Source organism: Botryllus schlosseri, chromosome 6 (genome assembly GCF_051294905.1).
Source record: "Botryllus schlosseri isolate E-star chromosome 6, Bs_hap1, whole genome shotgun sequence".
In the NCBI taxonomy this organism is placed as follows: Eukaryota; Metazoa; Chordata; class Ascidiacea; order Stolidobranchia; family Styelidae; genus Botryllus; species Botryllus schlosseri.
Genome location: NC_137241.1, coordinates 18,062,907 through 18,070,077, shown reverse-complemented (window position 1 = coordinate 18,070,077; position 7,171 = coordinate 18,062,907).

The following is a 7,171-nucleotide window of genomic DNA, read 5'->3' as shown; positions in this document are numbered from 1 at the left end:
TTGATCGTCTGACAATGTCCATTAAATTTAAAAGCTAACTTCAATCAGCAATGTCCATTAAATTTAAAAGTCAACTTCAATCTTCATACAATTTCAGAGATTATTGTATCAGTGTCAGTTTGTTAATATTTTCATTTTCAAAACACCACAAAACTGTGACACAATCCTAGTGGAATCTAGGTACGTTTTGCCTGATATATATCAGGTGAGCAGCGATGATTTATAAGTTACAATAATTTAATAAAAATGATTAAAAAATAAAAATAGTGTGAGCACATGACACTGATTCCATACAGGCGTGAGCAGCGATGGTTCTGAATTTGTTTTTTTGTGCCTTTGGAGACGGATATTAGGGTTGGGATGGGGGTATTAGGGTAGGGGGAAGGGGAGATTGGAGGTGGCTTAAACCCCGGTTAGCGTTAATCTAACCCCAACCTTGATCCGAACCCACCTCCAACCCCTCTTTCCCCAACCCTAATATCCCCCTTTCCCCCAACCCTAATATTCCCCCTTCCCTCTAACCCTAATATCTCCCCAACCCTAATCTTGGGATACCCTACCCCACCTCCAATCTCCCTCTCCCCCAACCCTAATATCCCCCTCCCGCAACGCTAATATCCCCCCTAACACCAACTTTGATCCTAACCAACCTCCCACCCTAATATCCCCCTCCCCCACCCTAATACTCCAACCCTAATCTTAGGATACGCTAAACCCAACTTTGATCCTAACCCTCTCCAAACGCCAAAACAATACATTTTGACATTTATAAATTTTTGTTCATGTTCATGGAAAACATTCATTGGTGATCATGGTGAACACTTTTCGATCTCTGACTGCCATCGAAGAAGTGCCGATTCTCCAAGTTTAAGTAATTAAATAAAAAATAAAACGTATAGTGTGAGCGCAGGACACTGATTCCATACAGTCACACAATGAAAAGATAGGAAGGTGCCAAAACGACTTGGAGTTGTCTTCGAGATCAGTGATCACTGATCAGATCAGACACCCACCTTGGCCTAGGCGAAGTAGAGAAGAGGCATGCAAATTGAATGAAAAGTAAAGCAGAGAATATAAAAGGCAGAGACAAAATGAGGTGGCATGTAGCGGAAGGCGAGATCGATATGTTACGTTGTGATCCAGTGATCCTAATCCCGAAGGCTGACTATAGCATTCATTTAGAAGAAATTGCTTGTATTTCGGCGTTGAATCAGTTCATAAAGTAGCCTACACTGTCAGTGACGGGTGACCTAATGTTTTGATAAATAACTTAAAATTGTTAGTAGAATACCTATCGACGAGAAAGCATTATCCCTTGCGAATGTAGATGTCAACGTCTGCCTTATATATCACCCTGGTAATCGATTTCAGCTGGAGACCTGGAGCTGGAGTGGTCACATTAATTCTTTAACCACTAATTTCTCTTTTTAAACATTCCCGAAGAGTTTTGCATTCTAAAATTATTCAACTCATTACATGGTTAGGGTACAAAATCACTACAACTGTTGTTATATTATTATAGTGTTATTATAGTAGTACCAGTTATTTCCTTACGAACATACTCCACGGTCTCCACCCGCTCCCTCATCTAGCATTATTTTGTTTGCATTTTGTTTAGCTATGGATTAGTCAATTTTGGTACTTTTCAAATCCATATTTTGCGATTCGAATCCAAATCCAAGATCAAAAGAAAACCTCGACTAGAATGTCTTTCATGGCATGCCAGAAAATAAGTCAGCATCCAGCTATCGCTTGAATTCATGTAAGTATCACGTAAAAATTAAAAATTATTACAAATTCCATGTATTTTCTGGCTGGAAAAAATCTCAGATCAAAATCATATAGCATAGAGCAGAAATAGTTAATTTTTTTGGTAAATTTTTCAATTCGGTGAAATCCAAATCCAAATCTGGGCTTTTTGATGAGGGCCGTGATGCTTGGCTGCCTACACCTGTCCTGTCTGCTTTGAGACTCACTTAATTAAAAGATCTGCACGGAAAACTAAGCTATATAGAAGGGTAGTCATCATCATCAATTTTAAAGTTATTTTATTTCTACCAATTCATGATACCAAAAGACTCGCAATACAGTGAAAAGAAAGTAGGCAGTTGAAACGACTTGATGAAGTTAACTTATCCATGCTCAGCTCATTGCTCAACCAATATCGTGGTTGTGGTATATGAGCCAGTTCAGTTCAGTAAACTTTACCAATATAATTTTCATCTAATTCAATATTCCACAAGATTGAGATACAATGAAAAGTTAATAAGGTATCAAAAGGATATGAGTAGTCTTTGAAATCAGACACCCATCTGGGTCTACCCTAAGCGTGCTAAGGAAGAAGCATGCAGAAGATCCAGCCTACCGATCGAAAAGCCAGATTAGCAGTCATTCCATGCATTCATTCGTTGTATTTATTAATTCAGAACTCCTCAATACAATACAATACAATCGGCTCTTCTATTATATTTTCATCCGCTCAAATCACAATAGGTGTACAATGCAACGTATAGATATAGGAGGTGGGTGTCTTAACTTCATATTTATCAATACCAGAATATTGTAAATTTTGCTGGCGCGATCATGAAAGCTGCCCATCAAATTTGGCTCATTTACAATCACGCAACTCGGAGTAGGCCTATACATATAATCCAGAAGTTCGACTATAGTTGATGGTCATGGCTTGACTCAAGTCAGATTTTTCGAAGGTCTGATTCGACTCGACGCACGAAAAATATGGAGTGACTCGTGACCCAATTTGAATTTTTCGCAAACTTTTGTTGTCTTCATAAAAGTGTTAAAGTGACGAAGCTATCATTATGGGGGCCGCCAATTATAACTGTATACCGAGTAGAGAGTAATAGCACTTCGTCAGTCCCCAACACTGGTCTTGGGTCCCACATATGGTTATGAACCGCCCTCCGTGACCCCCTTTGCGTTCTACGGATAGGCGCCGACTTGATACAAAATGCTCAAACGTCCAAGTGATTCGTGACCAGTGATTAGTAATCAGGCGAATCGATGCGACCTCGTTAGAGACGTCTTCGATTTCGATACGCGCGCGTGGCAGGCCCGTAGCCACTGTGGTTTCGGGGGGGGGGGGGGGGTCGAACTTCCCTATTTGTAACGCGAAACCCCGTCATTTTGAAATGATAATTCTAACTCTAATATTCAGTTGCAATTCAATATTCGTGTTATCACTTATCAGTGTTCCGCGCTTAAGATTTGCGAGAAGAGTCTGTGATGATCTCCTGCTGAGATGGTCGCGAAATTAGGTCATTCATTGCCGCCCGCGTGGCAATCCTCGCCAGCCTCATTTATCGCGTCTCGAGCGCCTGGTTCCGAAGGCTTGAATAATCGCATCTGCAATAGGCCCAGTTCACACTATATTATCGCTTGCCTGCGCAATCGAATATGCATTGGCGGCTTCGGCATGGTGTGCACAATATCATCGCTGGCCTACACAATAGCATCTGCAATAGGCCTCGTGTGAAAGATATCATTGCTGACATAACTATCGCGTCTCGGGCCTAGCATGCTTTGGCTCCTATATCTCGCTGGTTTGGAGACAATGCGGTCGAGTTTACGTTAATTAGTGATCGTTTTATATCATATTGGTTAAAAAGCGACATCGCGAAACTGAATAACATGGAATCACTGAAAACAGACTCTACCGTGCGTAATTGATTCCAACTGATACTTGAACGTAACGATCAGAAGATGTGTATCATGGCTCAAGTTCTGAAGACGAAAAAGGTTTGAAATCAGTGCCATCAAGTTCGGACATTTTGATTTGTGAAAACTGTCGCCGAGACTGCGTGATACGCGCGTGTATTGAATTGTTCACCAGAGATCAGGGACTCGCAAATTCACAGCACTCCCTGACTCTTTGGCAAGCTTATCATACGCCCAAAATCGTCAATATGAGGGGATTATATGATCGCGATTTACACATGTACTTGACCCGAATTGAATTTATCCTGTGTTGGTAAATTTGAAAAAAAATCCAAATCCCGCTTTTTTTCGACTGGCTACGCGCCTAGCGTGTGCTGAGAAGCACCATCCTAGATCTCCACTCCCGACCAGAGGCCCAATTAGACTTTCGGCTTTTCTGATATCTAAATTATGTGCGCCCATATTCGTTTACAAAACCATTCATGAGCTAGCTAGCTACGTGAGGGTCTTGGTAATCGCAGCGCAAAATTGGAGGGTGTGTTGGTGTGTGCCTGCAAATTGGAATTCATTTCTGCGCAGATTCGTTTCTCTAACAAAGGCTTTGCCAGTGACATTATTCGGGAAACGAAGCAATACAGCTTAAACACCGATATAACAAGAAAAAAATTGTCGCGACGTAAGCTACGGTACTTAATACGGTGTCGGACTCAAAACCCATTCGTGGTGATACTGATTAGAATACATGCTTTCTCATTTGCCATCATCCATATTTCTTGTTATCTACTTGATACATTCGCACTCCGAAAATGTCGCACAAATTCATTTTTCAGTGTTTCTTTCATTATTAACATGCAGTAGGACATGACATGCCATTGTCAAATATTGATGCGTCAAAAAATCCTGGGTGGCACAAATTCTGATTTTATTCGATTCGTTTGAACAGGGAACCTTCCACATTCCGATAAACTTGATTGCTGGATGTACTCGTATCGAGAACAACAATATCTAATATTACACTATTAGGTATTAGATAGACAGTGGATTTCTATTGATAAGATCGCGGCATGCGCCCGGAAGTGGAATTAATTCTAGCCCAGGTGTGGCCAACATGCGGCCGTAGAAGGAAATTTGTGCGGCCGACAACACGTAATTCAATTAGTAGCCTATGTGTTGGCGGCCGTCGACATGCAGATTGAATTTACGAATTGACCGATGTACTCCCGAAATGCTTCGCGAACGTAAATCGGAAAATGCATCAATGCCGCCCAAACTGCTGTTTTTAATCAGCAGACAATTGCCGCGATGCGAGTTGGTCAACGCGAAGCAAGAAACTGCAAGAGACAGTTAATGATTGGCTGCGCAATTTCGCGTTTGTAATCATTATCGTCTGCTTCAAGTATTCGAGAGTTGTGTGTTACTTGCAATTGCAAGGCCACACGGCGCATTGCGCGTGAATAACATTGATGCAACTGCAGATTCTCAGTGACGTAAATTAAGATTTTTGTCCGATGCATTCGATCGGACGGACTGGTAGGGCAGGCCGCAGTTACACTTTCGAATGATCGTACCGTTTTAAGATTCCATTTAATAACTCCACTGCATGGTTTGATATTAATGAGTGCAGGGCCGATATTAAAACGTCACGCGAATGGTTTAACTCTGTACACCAGCGACATGTAGTTAAGTGCGTTTTCGTGCGACGATGACGTCATCGATATGGATCAATTATGACGTCACAAGACTTCGCCACCTCGTAAAAAAAATAAAAGTCGGCGCCTATGGTTGTACGTTATTACTACGATCGTTTTCTTGTTAGAGTTGGTTGCTGTGGGCTACTGTTGTTGTTTATTCGCGCGTATCGCGAGACAAATTAAATACATGGTTGGATTAGGTCAATAAAATTGGAATTGCATATCTGGCTGTCGAATTGTAACTATGTGCATGTGCAGCCCTGTCTCCCTCTCCTGTCTGTATTTATCACGTGATTATGTATTTCATCTCGTATGACGTGACTTACCATATATTAGCCCGTGTATTTGAATTATACGCCGGAGTCATTTGCCATATCCTACTGTATATATTCCATACATATTCGACCAGTATATCTATCTGAGGCAATACTGTTGTTGCATTCACGTTGACGTAGTCATGATCAAGGACTAACGCAAGAAACATTCGTCTGCCAATGCCAGTTAGTATTATCTACCTAGCCTAGAACTCAGATTACAACACTAGCAGGTTCATCAGACGAAATACGCTTCTATACCTACTAGCCCACATGCTCAGATTGACCGTTATTGTTACTGACGGCATTGCTGTATTTGAAAATTTAAGGCCCGTAATTAATACTTATGTGCCTTCGGGCCGGCCAGTTGTTATCAATTAGGCCTACTTTGTTGTGTGCTGTTATTTCGTGACCTGCCGTCAGCTATATGGTCAAAAGATTTCGGAATCGCTGAAACGCACCAGACCTAATGGACTCCTTCAGTGGGGTGGCTAGATAGCGTAGCGGTATAATCTACAGCTGCAACAATAATGGGTGTGGGTTGGATTCCGACCGTGGTCGACTCCAGAATTCCTACTAAGTGTTAGAGGTTTATCTAGGCTCCTCCTCGCCATCTCATACATATAAGCGCTGTCTTATAAAAGCCTAGAAGTGGGCCGTGCTGCAAGTCGTCAGCTACGGAATAAAAATAAATATAATCGGCCTGGTACCATAGTAGTAGACAAACACCATGAATACAATAAACAAACAAGGTTCTTCAGTGCGATTCACACGACTCAAACTGGCATTTCTTCAGGGAGCGCATACTTTTTCTCCAGGGGTGGCATTTGTAAGGTGTGGTTCAGATTGCCAAGACACGGTTATTTTACGTCATCCATTTAGGCGCCTATTGACAAGGGAAAGTTCCACATATATATACCGGTTTCCGCCAACATGAGACGGTTCTTTTGGGTCAAGGTATCCTCACCAATGAGCCTTTTGGCAGCACACTCCGCATTCGCATGTTAGCTAGGGTTAGCACACACCCTCTTTTAAGAGGATTTGTCCTCTTTTTTGAGATTTTGTCCTCTTTTTTGAGAATTTTGGCCAAATTTACGGTCAAAATCGACTGAGATGCCGTAAATCAGCACCGAAGTAACGCTCATGCGGGTGCTTAGCCGGAGGATGACCATTTTGTTTAGTCAACCACCTGACAATGTGAAGGGAAAAACTGCATTTTGGGCACCGAGAGAGAAAGTTGACCTTTTTTTTAGTCAACCGACCACGAAGTGTGAAAAATTTACCATTTTTTCGGGATTTTCACCGGTTTTGCAAGTCTGAAAAAGTGTCTTCTTTTCAGATTTCCCAAATATGGTAAGGCTCCGAAACGTCATTGTCAACGTCTCTGTGTTTCGTGATGCGGTAATGGCTGACGCCGAAATGCTTATCTCTAAAAATTATGCGTTTTGGGGGGATGGGTACCCATATTAACATCATGACAGCTAGGTACAA